Genomic DNA, 19,778 nt, shown 5'->3' with positions numbered 1-19,778 from the left:
TTTTTGAAAACATCATACTTTCCTTCATTTGTAAGTTTTTTTGCCCCTTGTGTGAATTTTCTAGGTATTCTGACCATTTCTTTCTGGTTCTGTGCTACTTTTCTTTAAATGGTGTACAAAAGGACTAAAACAAAAACTTCCCTCAGGGTTTTTCATAACTCATGGTGTTTGATGGGGGAACTCACTTGTAGTTCTGGACTTCCTTTGCAGCCATGTTCGCTTTCTCCTCTCCCTCTGACAGCCGTGCCTGCCTTTCTTGCTGCTCATGAGCCTTCAGTTGGAGCATCCTAAGATGGCACAGAAATACACACCACATCCAGTCACCCATGAGGTTTTTGCTGTTGAGTCCACACAGAGGTAGAGAGGCTTCTGGGACCTGAGGCAGCTGCACAGAGGGGTGCAGGGGGTGTGCTTGGGAGGGGGCTGCAGGGAAGGAACTGGGAGAGGCGACCAGAGACCCATGGAAGGGAAGGACTCTGCCCTGTGCAGGGGGCTGCATTGGCCCTGCAGGGAGTGGCCTGTTCTCTATAGACTGAGCCTGGAACAACATGAATGATGCATAGTCTAGAAAGTCCACCCCAGTAGCTCTAGCAAGGATAGGTAAGATATTGCGATGGGCACAGAGGGGCAGGAACTTGAATTAAGGAGAGTAGTTAGGAGACTGGGGCAGGAAAGGGGATCCAAGCCAGAGCTAGGGAGGGGGCTTTGGAGGGAGACTAGGGAAGCAAACAGGGGGCTGAATGGATGTTGGAATTGCTGAATCCCTGTCAGGAAGAAAACAATAGATATTTATGGAACCATAGGGCCACTGTAGGGAGAAATTCATTCTTTAAAAAACAAGAACTGAAATGAGAAATTTTCTCTAAAGAAGATCAGACAATGAAGTGTGAACCTCAATGCCTGGTGAGCACAGAATGAAGCAAATAGAGGAAATAGTGGAAATAGTGAGTGATGTGGTTTCAGGCTTTGATGGCAGAAGAGAGTAGTGGCTTTAACAATGAAAAACAACTAAATTGTATTTGCTCAAAAAAACAGATCTTCTCAGAGTACCACATACTTGGAGAATAAAGTACAAGGGCAGTCACAAATGACAATCACCACAGAAAGTCCATTTTCAGAGAAATCTCTTTTTATAGAGGAAGAACACAAAATGCACTGCACATGCTTTTTTTTAAATTTTTTTGTTTTGTTTTTTGTATATTTTTTAATGTAACCTAATTCTAAATGGGAGAGGCACATTTATGAAGAGTAATGGCTTACTCAAGTCTAACTCTCCAAGAGTATACTCCTCGCCAAACCACTCTACAGCATTTGGTTGGAATATTAGCCTTATTTTATACCCAAAACAAATGACACTTTTGATAGCTAAAGATTCCATCGAAGATTTTATTCTACTGAAACACATGCCCTACAAAATACTCAAGATTTGCAAGAGCTAATAGAATAAATGGAAGAGAAGACTGAATCCAGTAACTTGGTAAAAGAGAAAGCGAGGATAAAGGAAGTGCTGGAGAACAAAGGAAAAGGATCATTAAAAAGACAGAAGCAGCTGAGCAGCAGTAACTGGTGGTAACAGTACCCCTTCTGCCCTATCTCTGACAACCATTTAGAATGCAAAGAAAAGTACAGATTGTGGAAATCAAGGCAGTAAAAACAGAGCTAACTCTGTAGTGAATGAAAGTGACAAACGTTCTGGGAACTATTCTAAAATATTACAAGTATCTGCTTGGGCCCACACGTTCATTCCCACAGCATTATCCTAACCATGACAAGGAACATCTTACTCTTCAGCGGCCATCCTTTGCTTCTCAAAGATTTCATCAAAAATCGCTACTTGCAGCTTTAGGCTTTTACATTCTTCTTCTTTTGCAGCTTTTGCAGCCCTCAGTAATGAACAATCATCTTCCAATTTCTTTTTGTATTCTGTAAAGTAGAACACCTTTGTCCAGTCTGTGTGAGCATGTAGGCCTGAGAGCTTGGTTGATGGGCAGAAGGAAGTACACCACCACAGCAAGAAGCCACGCTTTACTTTTCTAGGGCAAAATCATTTCCTCAAATGGGGATTTCTTTCCAACAAGCAACTTACCCTGCAGTTTACAGACAGCGGGCATCAAGTCACTCAGCTGAAATTTAAAAGGTTTCAGAGCATCCTCAGCTGCTGATACGGAAATTTTTGCCTGCAAATTCCAAAGAGAAATACAGTTAAAAGTGAGGGATAATAAGAACTCCCAGGCAGCACATAGGAAACTATGAAAAGAGTTATACCTGGGAGTCATCTATCATCTGGTGCATTTCAATTTTCATTCTTGGGTTGATGTCACCTAAACAAACAGAAGAGTTAAGTTGCTTTGTAATCCTTTGCTTGTTAACTTTACCTTTTCTTGATTCTAAAGTTTTGCAAGGAAGTAAACACTTCATTAGGTTCAAACATTCAGAGAAAACCACAATTATTAGCAGAATTAAGAGTAATTGACTTTTTATATTTAGGTAATACACACCAAATTTACCCTTTTAAAGTAACCTTTCAGTGGATTCTAGTCTATTCATAAAATAAAAAAGTTGTGCAGTCCTTACCACTATCCAATTCCAGAACATTTCCATCAGTCCCAAAGGAAAACCTGTACATACTAATAGTCACTCCCCACTTAGCCCAAACCTCGGACTCCTAATCCCTGGCAACTACTAATCTAATTTCTTTCTCTATGGATTTGCTTATTCTGGACATTTCATATAAACAGAATCATATGTGTGTTGTCTTTAGCTTGAAAAATAGTTTTCAAAGTTTATCCATATTGTAGCATGTATCTGTACTTCATTTTTTATTGCTAAATAACATTCCATTGTTATGATACACCATATTTTATCTATTGATCATGGTCATTTAGTTTGTTTCCATTTTTTGGCTCCTATAAATAATGGAGCTATGAATATTTGAGGGCAAGTTTAAGCATGGACATACATTTCTGTATGTCTTGAATATAAAGTAGAAGTGAAACATCTGGGTCATAAGGTAAAGCTGTTTCACTTTTTGAGTGACTGCGATACTGTTTTTTCCAAGGGGCTGCATTATTGTACATTTCCAATCTTGATGTACAGGGATCAGAACTTCTCCCCATCCTGGCCACACTTGTCATTGTCTGTCATTTAAATCATAGACATCCTGGGTGTGAAGTGGTATCTCAGTGTTTTCCTTAAAGTAATACTGTAATTAGGATATCCTCCCCATGCAATACAGTTCACCTACTTCAAGGGTACAATTCAGGGAAATGACATGTGAGTGTTCTTTGTGTGCCCCTGCTCTGCCATGCCCAGCACCCACCTAGCTAGACATACACACACACATGGACACAAGTCCAGGGCTGGGAGCCCACATGCCAGTACTTGAGAGGAGATGCAAGTGGTTCAAAAGGGCATTTGAATACTTAAATAAGGGGAAAGTGGTCTGGCCCCACTGAGGTTGATCTTACCTGCCCGTTCTCCACTCATGTCCTCAGATATACTTTCAGAGACACAATTCAGTTGAGAAGTGCTATCAGTCAAAGCCTGGGAAAAGAAAAAGACAGTCAGAAAAAGCCTCTCAATTTTAGTTAAGCACTACCAGGGCAGATGGCCCCTCTTTGGAAATGGTGTTTATGTGTGATGAATCTGGACTCAGATGGGATCTCCCTTCATAAGACTTTCATGCTAATGTGCTGGAGGTGCAGTTAATGTTGGGGTTTAAGATATATTTAGGGGATTTGAATCTCTGGACTGACAATGTGATAGCCAGGTCCTGAGCCTCAACAGACTCCAGCACCTACAATCTGATCTATTGGACTTACCACACTCAGCTAAGATGGAGTTGAAGAAGGACAACCACCACACCATGGAGCCTAGAGTGATTACAACTGAAAATGGGAGGATTGCATCCAGCATCCATGTGGAATCTGAGCCTCCTCTTGACATAGAGGTGCAATGGACACAAACAATCCAATGTCCACATAGAAGAGGTGGCATTGGATTGGGAAAAGTGGACATGGTGGACGATGGGTATGGGGAAAGGCAGGAAGAGATGAGAGGTGGAGGCGTCTTTGGGACATGGAGCTGCCCTGGATGGTGCTTCAGAGGTAATCACCGGTCATTGTGGATCCTCACAGGGCCCACTGGATGGAATGGAGGAGAGTGTGGGCCGTGATGTGGACAATTGACTATGGGGTGCAGAGGTACCAGGGGATGTACTTGCCAGGTCCAGTGGATGTGTCATGATGATGGGAACGAGTGTTGTTGGGGGGGGAGAGGGGGGGTGGGGGTGGGGCTGAATGGGACCTCACATATATATTTTTAATGTAATATTATTACAAAGTCAATAAAAAAAATTTTAGTTAAGCAAATTTCCACCTTTATTAACGTGGTGAACTTATGACAATATTATTATCTGTTTCACACAAAGCTTCTTCAAAATCTTTCTGTGTTTTCTAAGTCTTTGATTTGTTCCTGAAATTCAGACTGCTCTCTTATCTGGCATTCAAATTCTTGCTGTGACTGAAAACAAAAAAGAATGCATTAGAGGGAGCAGATGTGGGCTCAAGCTGTTGAGCACCTGCTTCCCACATGGGCGGTCCCAGTGCCTCCTAAAAACAAAAACAAGCTATCAAAAAATAGAACTCAGGGAAGCCAATGTGGCTCAATGGTTGAGCACCAGCTTCCCACATATGAGACCCCAGGTTTAATCCCCATCCCCAGTACCTAAAAAAAAAGCATTCGATAAGTCAGGATTTTGGGGCCACATGACTGAGGTAGGGAAGGAGGATGCCAGTACCCCTCATTGATTAGTCTTTCTAACTCTAACCATGGCCTTGATTAAAAGTAGGAGGCAAAGTATCAAAACTTTAATGCTGGAGTTAGGCCAGAATTGAGTGTTTGGAGTACCAGAAATAGCTGTCAAGGAAGTTGATCCAGTGAGAGTTGAGAATATCTTGCAGAAAGCACTTTCACACCATATAAAAACAGTCCACAAGCAGGCAATTCACACGTCTCACTTCCAGTGTGGATGGGAGGACCTGGCTCAGTGTCTCCCAGGTTTGGAACCACAGGATGGAACCTCCCCTGGTCAGTGGGGCAGTAATTGCCCTGGTGAGGATCATCAAAGACCTACTCAAGTTGAATCTGCTGCCATCACTCCATGGGTGACTTGGGTTAGAATTTGGTTGGTGTGTGGTAGGACAAAGCATAAACCTCCTGATGGTCACAAAAAATTAAGCAGAGACAAGGAATGTGCACACACACCATGGCCCTGGGGACACATTTCAACCTTCGCCAATAAGAAGAGAACCCTGCACTCCCCTGCCCTGACTTTCAAGCAGATTCGAGAAAGGATAGTCAAGAAGGTAGGGTTTTGGGATGTCTCATTGCCTAGTCTCTAGAAGTGACTTTTCTTTACCTGCTCCTCTTGGGCCTTCGTCTCAGCATTTTCCTTCTTTGCCTTCTCCTCTTCTGTCTTAGCTTTCACCAGAGTAATGCCAGCTTCAAGAAGGGCATTTTTGACCTAAGCAAAATATTCACATTAACACATTAATTCTCAAGAACAAAATGACTTACACAATTCCCACTAGACATCACATAATTTTAATTGTCTAAGACATGAAATATTTGTTCCTCAACAAAACTAAGGTACACAGTGCATCCTGAAGGAAGCCTAGGCAACCATACCTCAGCCATATCTGCAGCAGTCTTTGAAATAGAGTCTTTCAAGCTGGCTATAATTTTTTCATTTTCTGAAATCTGCATGTAGGATAGAAACAAAACATATTCTGATTTCAATAGAAACAACAGGCCATATACTCAAAAGAACATCATAAGACATATCTCTTGAGCTACACCTATAGCTCAAGTAAAATCAGTCAATCCAGTTTAAACCCTAGGAGAAAACTCAAGCACAGAAATGAGAAATGAAGAAAATCCTGGAAGGCATAAATAATCAATGACCTCTACAACCTTCTAAAGAGAGGGTGGGAGAGACTAGTGGATGACAAGGTGAACAGAAAGAGAGTGGGGAATCTTTTAAGTGAAACAGCTCTAATGAAAGCTTTTTCTTAAAGGCGAAAAAACAAACTATCACTTTGAAAAGTCTCTGTTCTACATTAAGAGGGATGAGAACCTTCAAATTGGCATTAAATTCTAGGGCATCTCTCTCAGGCTCTCAGCTCTACTTGTCATGGACAGCATGCCAAATGATGAGAAAATTACCCATGGTTGTGAAAATCTATACTTCTTAGGTCGTAAAATACCAAAATACTTAGGAATATTCCAGTTCAATCTTCAGAGGAAGGTTCAGCTTGCAGAACTCCTCTCACCTTTGGTAACAGCATGGGAAAATAGGGGACATCCCATGAACAGAGACTCAAAAGCCAACTGATAGTAACATTGAGTCCTAAAACTCTTACGAAGTCCTGATTCTTGGCATTCTGAAGTCTCTCTTTCTATAAGCATGATTGTGTCTGCTCAAGGATGTCAGTCAGCTTTTCATTTTTTTCTTCCAGGGTTTTGATGTTAACCTTGAAGACAGCATATCAAGATCAGTAATTATTACTCACTCCTTTTACTTGCTTTTAGAAACTAATCAAGAAAAAAGGGATTTTTACCTTAAGTTTATTTATTCGATTAGACAGACTATCATTGTTCCTTTTCCTTTCTTGAATCCATTCCTTCGATTTGTTAATCTGTACAGATACACAATAAAAGATTCAGAATTCAAAAATATTAATGATAGGATTTGCAAAACATGTCTCTAAGTGGGTGACTCCTCACAGACATAAAGAAAGCATTACTCTGTACTCATGATGCTGCTTTGCATTTGAAGTTTATAGAACATGATGAAGTAGAACTGGAACATGGAAGAAGAAAAAACCTGAATGACAAGAAGGTGGGAGAATTCAAGGTAAAGCCATAAGAAAAGAAAATGAAAAGGTAAATTTTACCTTTTTTTCCCAACTGGATATTTTTTCTAGAATTTTAGTGTTTTCCTCCATGCACTTATTGTCAACATCACTTGCTGTACATTGGCTAAAAGAGATAAAAACAATCTCTGAAATTATTAGGAAAATCCTATAAAATTGAATGACCCAATACATTCACAGAAAAGGCACATTATTTGGCACTATGAGCAAAAACTTCTTAGTATTAAAGTCATGCCAAAAAAAAGTAATTTTTAGTGAATGATATATAAGTTTACTTTAAAATATGTAAAGAATCCTATCTCAATGAAATTACTATTTAAATTTTTTTCAAAGATTGTGAAACAGTAAATTATCTTAGATTAACACCTCTCCCTTCACTAAGCACCCTTCTTAAAAAATGGGGGCTCTTCAAATAGGTATACCATTGCCAGAGAAGAGAGAGAGAGAGAGAAATTGAGCATCCTGTCCACTTACATCTCTGTCCCCTAATTATCAAGATAAATTAGTATGTCACTGCAATGCCTTTATAGAGGAAAACCTCATGACTCCTCTCACTTAGAAAAACACCACTATAATTTCTTAGAATTCCTTCTGAAACATCACCTGCTAGACCTACTCAGAAGCATCCTGGGTTGTCCTGCAACCCAACAGAACCCATGTCATGACCACCAGCATGGGGTGGTCTGGAGAGCATTGGCTTGGGAATCAGATGTACCTGGTTGAAACTTGACTTTACCATGTAGTCTATGGAGGACCTTGGACAACTTCCAATATCTAAAAGTCACAAGATTTTTCACTTCCAAGATGAGAATGTTATCTCCCACCACACAGGTAAACAACAAACATCTACCTCATGGGTAACACCATTTATATGCACCTCAAACAGGGTCCAGGAAACCAGACTCCTCCAATTGGCATTTAGTTCTCTCATCTGACCCCAAGGAGCACTTTTCTTCTATTTGCCTAAACTGAGTGCTCTGGTGCCCTGAGGCCATGCTTCTCACCACCCAAATGTTGTCATCCCTGTAATAAACAGCAGCATTTGAGGGCCTGTGATGGGCCATGCAGCTGTCCTGCCCTACAGAGAGCTCCACTCAAGCCTCACCATCGACAAAGCACAGACAGATTTCATCATCTCCATTTTACATCTGTCCACTCTGTTCATTCTCTCTGGCAATCAGTGGCCCTTCTCAAACCCCATAGCTACTGGTTTACACCTCTATGATGACACATCTCTGCCTAGCAAGGTCTGGATACCTCTGAGCTTTAACCGGTTGACAGGCACAGTCAATGTCTTGCTCATCTCACTTTGCTCCCACAGCCAGGTCATGCCAAACTCCTCCCTGCAGGCTCCAGACTCTTCTCATCAACAGCTTCCTAAAGCTTTTCCTCCTTATCACCTATCTCCATTGGTGGAACCTCCATCCTCTCTGGCATCCAGGCTGACAGCCCAGGAATAGTAAGATTTTGAGAGGTAAGAAGTCAACAAGACATCAGAAGTAACCATACATCCTTCTGGCTGAATTAGAACCCATATCAACACCAGTATTTAAGATATATTACAAAGACAATATCAGTCTAAAATCGTACCTTGATATATTCGATGCTTTACCTAGAAGAGTACAAAAAAAATTAAATTTGATGTCAAAAAATATTCTTAATAAAATTTTTTAGTTTCTGATCAATGAGATAATTCAATGAAATTAAAACAATCACTTACTTAGTTCAATGTGTATTCACTGAATTTAAAATTTGAAAAAAAAACAGAGTATCTTGTTTAAATAGTGATAATTCATAAATCATTCCTAGTAAGGAGTACTAAGGTAAATGCCTTATCTTGATCTGTTAACATTCTATGTTGAAAGAACACAATCTACCTAAATTTTTTTAATTAATTTTTTTTATTTTTAAAGAAGGTTTAGATTACATAAATGTTACATAAAAAATATAAGGGATTCCCATATGGCCCCTCCCTCCCACACAAACTTTCCCACATCAAAAACATCCCTCATGGAAATAGCGCACATTTTTATTATTTATTTGCAATTTTTTTTCCAAATCCAATAGACATTTGAAATCCAGAACACAGAATGGCTAAAAAGTCCCTGAGAAAACAAATGAAAAAGCAAAATCTTTAGACTAAAATATGTTTCTTTTATTCAGCATACAGAATCTAAAACATCTTTTTCAGAGTCGACTATTCACTGAATTGATTAACAATTCCAACAAAGAAAGTCCTGTGTTAAACACAGGTCAACAAATCAGAAGTGGAGTGGTTGAGGAGCAGAGAAAATGCCCAAGCATAACCAGAAATGAGAACCCTGTGTGTGTGGAAGTACATACTATAATAACTAAACTATAGAGAAATCCCTGTTTTCTGCTTTTTTCCACTCGACCTTTGATCAAGAGCACTGTCCATGCCCTGAAATACCTTTGGAACATAAGAATTTTAAGAGCTGCCTAACACTGCAGCACTATAAGGATGTACATTGATTTAACTCTTCTATACTGTTGCCACATTTTCATTGTAATAAATACCATTTGATCAAATATGTTCCTCCAAGGTCACTGAAAGCATGTTTGGTAATTTCATTGGGGTAGAGCCTCATATGTAGATTTATAATGAATAAGAATGATATGAACATTTTAAAGGCTTCAGACACATTATTAAACTGCTTTTTAGGTGAACCTACAATTCCACTAGCACTATATGAAGGGCTCAGAAAATGTTTACTATTAGTAAGTACTACTTTATGGTAAAATGGATTTATAAATTAAGTGTTCCATCAAGAGTATACAGTTGTCTTGCCCACTGAGTCCTTATTTCAAAGATTGGATTGTACAAGGTTAGCATCCATTTCAAACATGCATTCATGTTAGTTATCTAAAAGCAAATTTAAAAAATATGGAATTTCCTGAAGGCACTTTAATATACTCACAGCAAGCACATAGTTCCAAATGAAAATGGTGAATGAAGCAATTCCCAAATAAGCAACAATGATGAGACGTTTCCAAGCAATTCCACAAAAATCATCAGGCAGATGATCAGGCAGATGGAAATCATCAGGCAGATATTCAATCAGCTGGAATATAAACATTGGAAATCATAAGGAGCTTCAAGGAAATCTGTCATATAGCAGTCACAAAGCATCAAGCACAGAAACCCTAAACTGGTCTCTAAGAAAGCCTGGGAGTTGGCACCTTGTGTTGCCCATGGTTGGCAGTGTTGCTGGATATTGTGCATGCCTATCCTTAAGCAGAAAACAATTTCCTGGGAAGTGGACTTGGCTCAGTGGTTAGGGCCTCCGTCTACCACATGGGGGGTCCACAATTCAAACCCCAGGCCTCCTTGACCCATGTGAAGCTGGCCCATGCATAGTGCTGATGCACGCAAGGAGTGCCCTGCCATGCAAGTGTGTCCCCTGCATAGGGTAGCCCCATGTGCAAGGAGTGCACCCCATAAGGAGAGCCACCCAGCCCAAAGAAAGTGCACCCTGCCCGAGAATGGTGCCACACACACAGAGAGCTGACACAACAAGATGACGCAACAAAAAAGAAACACAGATTCCCATGCCTCTGACAACAACAGAAGCAGACAAAGAAGAAGATGCAGCAAATAGACACAGAGAACAGACAACTGGGGTGGGGGGAAGGGAGAGAAATAAATAAATAAATCTTTTTTAAAAAATCTGAAAACAATTTCCTGGTCACCATGGACCCTACCCATTCCTGTGTCTAAAGCTGGGCTGAAGTCCCTTTGAATCACACTTTTCTCTTGGATGAGTTAATTTTGATCAGCATGAGGCAATTCATTTTATAAAAAAACAATAGATAGCTTTACTCAGAAAGTCAACTTTTAGGGTTTAAATAAAATGTAAGTGGTGATAATGATGATGACATGAATAATGTGAGAATTCTCTAAGCTTCTTGATTTTAATTCTATGGCACTCCGATGTGAATGAAGAGAAGTTGACAGTGCTCCTGATCAGTGGTCTAGATAGATAACTCAGAATTTAATAGTATGCTTTAAAAAAACAACTTGATACTAACTCTAAATGTTTCCTTGAAGACAGAGCTTTAAACAAACAGGGATATTTGTCATATATATTTTGTCAAAGCTCAGTGCATGTTCACTTAAGATTTTTCTATTTCATTCTGTGGAAACTTTACATTAAAGAAAAATCTGTAAACAAATACTGAGCTCTAATTAGTTTCACACATACTGATATATCTAGGAAGGAAGTTTATTTATGTCAGCAATTTACTTCAACATGTACCAAAATAAGATGGATTGATGGATGGATAGAGGGACTAATGGATAGAGGGATGGATGGAGGATTGGTAGGTGGATGGATGAATGGAAAGATGTGATAAATTGAGTTTAGTTGAATGCTAATGACTTAAAGTTGCTATCTCATTGAAATGCTTCAAAAGATGTTGTGGGTAATTTGCAAAACCAAAAGAGCACATATCAGTGATTGCTCTTTTGAATGAGAATCCAAATATTTATTAAAGGCCTAGGTGTTTGAACTCTTTTATACACCATCCCATTAGGATTTTTCCCCCATCCAATTCAGCATTGAGTCGCAAAAGACAAGTATATCTCACAGAGGTACAACTTTATGTTGTAATGGCCATGACCAAATGGTTAAAACTAATAACAGGTCTCTTTCCAAGGTAAAAGATAAATTGTAGAATATCCATACAAAGAATTCTATTTGGCAATGAAAGTGAACAAACTATTAATACACAAAACAAAATTCATAAATCTCAAAATGATAATGTTGTTTTAAAGAATCCAGATAAAAAAATATACATCCTATAGGATTCTGTTACATAAAGTCTATAAACTGCAGATCAGTTGTTGAGGGAAGGTGGTAGCAATGGAGAGAGGGGATGGAAAGATGGATTACAAAGGAGCATGAGGAAACTTCTGGACTTGTTGGATATGATTACTATCTTGATCATAGTGATAGACTCATGGTTGTATACATATGTTAAAATCAACTGCTTATATACGTTATATAGGTGCTGTTTATTGTACATCATATGACTCAACCAAGGTTTAGAAAAATAACCCGATAGGTAAACTTAGTTTTTTATTTCCTGGCAAAAAACTGCAAACATTTTGTAAATAGTTCACAATTTAAATGATCAATTTAAAAGCCAATTTACAATTGATAGAAAATTGAAACTTACATTGAATGGGAAGAATAGGTTTTCTTTTGTATATTCATTAATTACCTGCATTAAATTCCTTATCATATTTCCAAAAATATATTGAACCTGCATAAATGAATGCAACAAAGTAGCAATCAAATTTCTATATTAAAGATATAAATGAGAGAAATATACATATGATTACAGTATGGACATAACAGAGAGATAGGAAACTGCTATTATATTATACAAATACTACTATTCCAATAAAAATTTAGAACAGAATACTGTTAAGCCCACGTTTCAAAAACCACTAAAGAATTCTTTCTACATTCATTTTCTCTCTAAATCAGGGCATGTAATGTCAGATTTTTGTAGTTCATACATTTGCTAGTAGAGGAATCTTGCATATCAATTAAAACTATGAGAATTGTAGCTAGTTCTAAAGACAATTTCAAATAGGCACTACCCAGATTTCACCTTCATATTGCATAGTATTGCATCTAAACCAATCAGTCATTACCATAAAAATTATGATGCAAAAGGAATGCAAAATTTCTGGCAAGTATGGTCACTACACACAAAAAGCAAAGATATCATTTTTATAAAAACTAGATTTTAGAAGTGTTTTAGAAGAAAATACATTTGCAACCTAATTCATACTAATCCACACACCAAGTTTCAGTTTCCCGCACATTCAAACCTGTCTAGAAAATAGCCTCTGAGCTCTATGGCCCTTTTATCTTCAGCCCTCACAGCTGAGGGAGGTAAAGTATGTGTTCTGGGGAAACTTACGCTATCTCTAAACAGCCACCGTCTGGAGGCGCTATAGCTCTAAGGGCAATCGTTAAAGATGGGCAACAAATGCACAGAAAGAACAAAGGCCAACTTGTCCCTAACTGGCAAAGCCTCCCCAGTCAGGGCATTCTCATTACATCTGGACTCTGGTATCAGAAGTGTAACACTGGCTAGCCTGATCAGAAAGAACCACTCAAAGCTATGGTCCGACAGTGTCAGAAACCTTAAATAATCAAAAAGTCCTGCACGATGAAATCTAAAACTCAGAAACAACCACATGGAAAGCCAAATGGAGAGAATTTTAAATTTCCTAAAGTACAAGGCTTGGCAATGAATTGGGACCCTGAGGGAAAGTACACTTTCCCTTCTGAGGAAAATCTGAATGAGAGAAAGGAGAAAAGAGAAAGAATTCAGAAATATATGAAGAAAGGAAGATATTTTTATTTAATCTTTGGCACTAAGACATGGGTGATATCAACTCTCCAGTTATATATAGGGTGGTGTCAAAGTTCTTATAATCTCACAAGTAATTTTATAGAATCATTTGCCTTCAACACAGGAAGCAATCTGTATGTCCCACCACCCATGTGATGCTTTGAGTTTACTTTTCTGTACCATTCTTTGATTTTTAAAGCAGGTAGAATATTGCCTCTACAGAGCAAATTCTGCCTTAGTGATTCTCAGAATGGATGTAAATGACTGTCACTTCCCTGTAGGTATTCTCTGGAAAGAGGTCGATGGGCCAGGCACAGCCTCTTCCCTTACATAGATGTGACTTTCGAGGGGAGGCAAAGCCATGTAAACAAATTGCTGCAAGCAAGGGCAACAAACATAACTGCCTCATGAGAAAGGCCAGCAAAGCTCCCCTGAAACAAACTCTGGGTGCAAAGTATCCCTCTGGCTGGTCCTAAGACTCTCCTTTGCAAAAGAGGGATGGTAAGATTTCACTTTAGTACCATCCCTAGGATGGTAAGGGAGGACATGGCCATGAGCAAGGGTGGAAGTGGGCTATGCAAGAGAGTAATGGTTAATTCCTCCACAAAAGCTCAAAGCTGAAGCAGAAGACAACCTAACTTAAATGTTCTATGACAAATACAGCCAAGGTATGGGGGGGGGGTGGAATTCCAGAATAAAGATTATCAAGAAATGAACCCCTGTAGTAGACTCAAAAGAAAGAGAATGGGCCCTCCTGGCATGGAGGAATTCAGCTGGGGTGATTTTGTCTCCATGTAATGGGTATGTCTGACCAGTGGACCTTCCCAGAGCCCTCTCTGCAAATCTGGCACCTGTAGATCAAACAAATCTACTGATTGCTATGGGGTGTCTTGAGTCTCTCTCTCTCCGTCTCTTTTTGGGGGACTTGTTTTTTGGTTTTTGGTTTTTTTTCTAATGAGAGTGAAAGTGAAAGTGTTCACAGTTAGACCAGCCTATGCTGGGACAATCATAAGGACATCAAGGACCGTATCTGTTTTGAGTAAAGCAGGAGTCCACAAGACACCTCTAACAAAGGAAAGGGCAGCAATCCTCTGCCTCCTGGCCATGTCCCTCAGGGGATCCTCTCATCGGAAACATCCCAGCAGGATGCAGCATGGATTTCCAGGTCTCACGGGCTTCTCAGGGCTTCTGTGAAGGGGGGCGATCTCCAGGAGCAGAAAGAAAGGGATGCCCCGAAAGTGCTAAAGCCAAGGAAGAAACTGGAATGCACAGATTGCGACTGGCATTTTGCTTTTTTTAAAGACTAGTAATAACACCAGTGAGTACGAATTATCACTCCCATGGCTGCCAAGCTTTCATAAATATGAATAAATACATACAGGGAAAATGAAGTGTACATGGGATGGACTCCAAAAGTGCAGAGCCTAGAGTAGGACCCTGCTTAGCAACAGCGATGCCCATGATGCCTATTAACCAAAAGGCCCTTACTTTTTAATAAAACGTCATTGAGATAATTCACATATCATACAATTTCCCCCTTTAAAGCCTACCATTTAATAGCTCTCAGTATGTGTACAGTTCTTTACTTTTTGAAAATATAAAGTTAACTATTTTCAGGTTTCCACCATTTCAGTCTTTTCTGTGTAGGGGACAAGCAGAGCCGGCAAGCCCCAGAGTTCCGCATGGACAGCAGCGGCCAAAGTCCAGGCAGGCTGGTGAAGAAACCCCTGAGGTTTATGAACAATGTATCCATTTACCAAGAGCTCTGAAATGGTTTGCAAGTGGAGCGAGTTCAGCTCAATGGTGAGCACCTGCTTCACATGGACCAGGTCCCGGGTTCAGTCCCCAGTACCTCCTAAAATTTTTTTACAAAGAAAAAAGAAAACCCTGAGGTCCTGGGTCCTCAGAGAGGGCGGTGGCCCCTCACAGACCCTAAGAAAAAGTGGTTCTTAATATCACAGCAAGAAACAGCCCAGGGAAAAGGAGGACAGCACGGCATGGGCAGCGTGTACTCACACTCGAGGCTGGGGAACCGGGACACCCCAGCAGGAGGAGCCAGAAAAGCAGCCAAGGCGCCTCCATGTCCAGGTCCCCTGGAGTGCTGGAAGGTGCCGGGAGGAGGCGGGGTGAGAATCGGGGGTGAGGATGGAGGTGGGGCCAAGGATACGGGTGAGGGTGTGAGCTGGGAGGGAGGGGGCGCTTGGGTTACTAAGAGGGGGAGGGATGGGGGTAGGGAGAGATGAGGGAGGGGATGGGGAGAAGGGAGGGGAGGAGGGGAGCTGACTGCGCTGGGGAGAGATGGGAGGACGGTTCAGAGACAGGTCAGTAGGTTGAGGGGTCGGTAAACCAGCAGGACAGCAGGACGCGGGGCCACAGACGCAAGGGAGTGGACTCGCAGGAGCAGCGGGAGCAGGAGGACGAGGCTCTGTCTTCCTCGGTCCCTACTCAGGTTTGGTGGCTGCCTTGGCAACCTGGGCGCTTTAGACCCTCCCTCAACCAATCCCCTGCCTTCGCTCCTGGCCATCACAGTGGACCCCGCGCGACCTCACACCTAGAACGCCCCCTCCCCCTAACGGATCCTCCGTCACGAGCCTTCCCAACCAACTGACAGGTCTTCTGTGGAAGCTTCGCTTCTGATATCTAGACCTTACCAATCCAGCTCGCCCACCTCCACCCCTTTTTCCTCCATTCTAGGTCCCTCCCTTCTTTCCTGAAATCCCAGGGATTCCCTCAGATTGCAGAACTGTAAGGGGAAACAAAAAGACAAGCAGAGTGGGGAGTTTTCACGCCCTTCTCCCAGCACTTGACAGAAACAGGCAAGAAATGAGAAAAGATCAGATTTGTATAAGAAGCCATCGAAATATTACAGACATAATAGAGACCATTATACTTAACAACTGTTAAAGAAACAGTATTTTCAAGCACATATGGTACATTTACAAAATGTAACCCTATTCTGGCAATAAAAGCAACTTTCAATATATTTTAACAGAGAAATGAAATCAGAGCATGTTTTCTGATTATAATTGTAATTATGCTAGAAATTAATGAGAAAATACTAACAAGAGACCCCCATATGTTTGGAAATCGAGAATAACTCTTTTTTTCCTTTTCAGGCAGCACTAGGGATTGAACCTGGGACCTCATACATGGGAAACAGTGCTCATCCACTGAGCTACATCTGCTCCCTGAGAATTACCCTTCTTAATAAAATGAGTAGAATAAATTACAATAGAAAAGAGAATATAGTTCAACTGAAAGAAAATAATAATGAAAACATGGCATTAAAATACATCTCTTTCTGGCCTGGAAATTCCATTTGGGTTGGAAAGATTTTGTGATCTTGAAATCATTCCCTATAACCTAAAAGGATAAATAGCTGTGGATGTGTCATTTAACCATGTCACCCTACTACCTGATAATCGGGACTTTAAGTTATGAGTGCAAATGGCTCAAACATCCAAGCTGACTCATGCTTGATCTCTCTCAGATCTACAAGGAACTTTTGCACTTTCACTAAATTCATCAGTTTTCCTCCTGGGGGGATTACTGGACAATACCCAGATTTCTTGGTAGTACCAGGGTGAGAGGTGGTCCAGGTGGAGCAGGTAGACAGGGTCCCAGGGATCCCGCTGTCTACAACAGATCCCACTACCACCTATTCTTCTTGGGCCCTGTCCTGAGCTCAGCCCCCTGGGCTGTTTATCTGTGAGATTGCACACCTTGTTTCCCAGACTCAGTCAAGGCCATAGCAGCTTAAAGCTTATTGTTTAAAGTCTCATCACTTTTTACAGTTAAGTAAATTTAATGTAAACAGGAAACTTTCTATCACTACTGGATATGCAAAACCATTATCTCTTGCTGTAAATATAAAGAAACCATAAAACGAAGCACAGGATTGCTTTGAAAAGCATCTTTTGAAATGAGGAGCCATCATACTGTTCCAATGATAGGAAAGTCTTTCAACTCTGTCTGCTGCCCACTGAGTGTGGGAGCCTCTCTGTCCTCTGACAGCTCAGAGAATGGAGCAAAAGAGAAACAGTTTCCTTGGAAGTCCCCTGGAGGTGACTGGTACAGGCTGCTCTTTCCTTCTGCACATACAAAGCTAAGGCAGTCTTTCTGAGTGTTGATCCTGGGGAAACTGTACTAGAGTATCTGCTGGTGTCTTGGTCTTTTTTTTTTTTTACAGGCGTGTCCAGTTATAATGCAAACTATATTTTAGGAAAAGGAACAATGAGAATTTTGCCAATCAGTTGAGCACCAGATTCCAAAAGGGAATAAAAACAGGGAAAACTTTCAATTTAATGGATAAAGCAACTAACCTATTAGAATTAATTTTTGAGAATTTTAAACACCATTTTTCAAAATTATATATGAAATCTTAGATTCTGCCAGAGTAAGTCTCCTGCTCACTCAAAGTGGACAATTGATATATGTAGGCCAAGTAAACAACACAGTGTACCAGACAAATGACAACTGATACCCAGCCATTTGCTGTTGGTAGGCATTTAAAGAATAGGGGCTGAGCATAGACTGGGAGAGAAAATGTGTCTCATTCGATATGTATCCGACTTAGGGGTTTTGCTCAGTCTAAATCAGTGATTCTCCAATTGGCTGAAAATGAAACCCCCAGGAGAGATAAGAAAGGATACTGATGCCTGGGTTCCAATCACAGAGATTCTCATTTAATTTGGGCATTGGGATTTCTTAAAATCCCCAGGTGATAATAATGCAGTCATCCTTGAGAATCATTGGTCTGTCCTGTCAGAGGATTTCAGATAGATAGTGCTGGCGTGAGTATTTGCCAGAAGTCCTGATTCAGAATTCAGATACAAGTTCAATTTAAAGGTTTTAAATCATTAGCATCTTAAGGTTTTTTCCCTCCAGGATACAGATAGCACAGTTTTTACCATTTCCCCCTTTGAGATTAAACAATGATAACAATAAAATAAATATACTAAATGCCCCCCCCCCGCCCACACACACACTCAAGATTTGAAGGTTTATTCATCAGATTGACTCTAGGCTCTTCTTCAGTCAGTGCTTCCTTTACCCATCTGACTTCTGATGGCTGTTTAGGTTTTTTACACCGGGAATTATTTCTTTCCCTCCCCCACTCCCTCCCTTCCTTATATTTTTTCTTTTTTCCAGACACTAAAGAAATATGTTCTTTGTTTTTGCATTTTAAGTGATCAGTGTCAAGCCAGGCATGGCTTCCTCCCATACTGGGAGCCTCTGGTGTCCAAGTCCAGCTATTTCTCTGGACTGTGGTCAGGGTTCTCTAGGGAAATAGAACTGACAGGAGTTATCTGTAAATAGAATGAGATTTTATAAAACTGTCTCATGGAACAGTGGGGGTGCACAAGTCCAAATTCTGTGGGGCAGGCTGCAAGTCAGGGGCTCAGATGAAGGTCCTTGTTGAATTCCCCAGAACACACACTGGCTGTCTGAAGGGAATTCTCTCTCTGCATGCTGACATCACTTTTCCTTTTAAGTCCCTTGACTGATTGCATGGGACAACACTCATTGCTGATGCCAATCTCCTCAAGAGATCCTAGATGTAATCAGCTCTCTATGCAATCAACTCACTGATTAAAGTCCATGATGTGCCACTGTATTACAATTAGCCCAGTGCTTGCTTGACCAAACAACTGGGTATCATTACCTGGCCAAGCTGACACATTAACCTAATGGTGCTCCCTGATGCACACACAGTGGTGAGCAGTAGGTGTGGACTGACCAGAACCCTTGAATTTGACCAGTGGGAAAGAGGAAGTCCCAAGCTGGGCAGGGTGACCCCACAATCACACAGCCAATGAGAGCCTGATCTAGGGTTCCCACCCAGTCTTCTGAGCCCCAATCCAGTGTTCCTTCCTCCTCACCCAAAAACAGCAGGGATAGGAGGCTTTGCCAGGGTGACAGAGTGGAGGGGCACCGTGGAGGCCACTGCTTAGGCTCAGGGGCCTCAAAAATCTGCCATGACCTGGGTGTACTAGAATCCCACCGTAGCTTCTCCTTCTGCTCCAGGCAATGAGTGCACTCTCTGGCATTTTGTCAATGAGAGAAACACTTACGGTAAAGGGGTGCAATCACTTGAACACCCTGAACCAGGCTCTGTGCTAAAACATTTACAGGCATCATCTCAAGTCAATGTCACAGCTTCCTTGAGGGCAGCTATGATCCCATTTACACATGGGGAGACTGAGGCTAAGAGAGGTCAGAGGACCTGCAAGAGCAGAAACTAAAGCCCAGGCCTGCTTGACTCCTGAGTCTATGCTCACAGTCACGCCAGGGATATGGTCTTGGGCCTTAGCTGGCCGATTTTTAGTATCTGAAGAGGCAGCGACTCTACCCATCTCCTGGAGGTGGCCCAGTGTGTGGCAGCCACAGCCTTTACCACTGGACAGTCCTCCTCGTGGCTAACCTTAGTCCTTCCTACTGCCAGAGAAA

The 19,778-nt window shown here is 41.0% G+C and overlaps 1 long non-coding RNA gene across 1 annotated transcript; it reads right to left on the bottom strand.

Moving 5' to 3' along the window:
• Positions 1–190: 190 nt before the first annotated feature.
• LOC131278457 (uncharacterized) lies at positions 191–15,762 on the bottom strand. Its single transcript, XR_009185749.2, has 13 exons — positions 15,613–15,762; positions 15,345–15,429; positions 9,875–10,018; positions 8,526–8,547; positions 6,621–7,041; positions 6,423–6,533; positions 5,689–5,760; positions 5,420–5,524; positions 4,378–4,521; positions 3,468–3,543; positions 2,266–2,321; positions 2,087–2,177; positions 191–287 (listed from the first exon to the last, which is right to left on the bottom strand). It is a non-coding gene; the product is annotated as an uncharacterized lncRNA (long non-coding RNA).
• Between the last annotated feature and the right edge of the window lie 4,016 nt (positions 15,763–19,778).

This window comes from Dasypus novemcinctus, chromosome 5 (assembly GCF_030445035.2).
Source record: "Dasypus novemcinctus isolate mDasNov1 chromosome 5, mDasNov1.1.hap2, whole genome shotgun sequence".
Lineage (NCBI taxonomy): Eukaryota > Metazoa > Chordata > Mammalia > Cingulata > Dasypodidae > Dasypus > Dasypus novemcinctus.
Note: the sequence above shows the minus strand (reverse complement) of the source record. Positions and strands in the feature narration are given on the sequence as shown.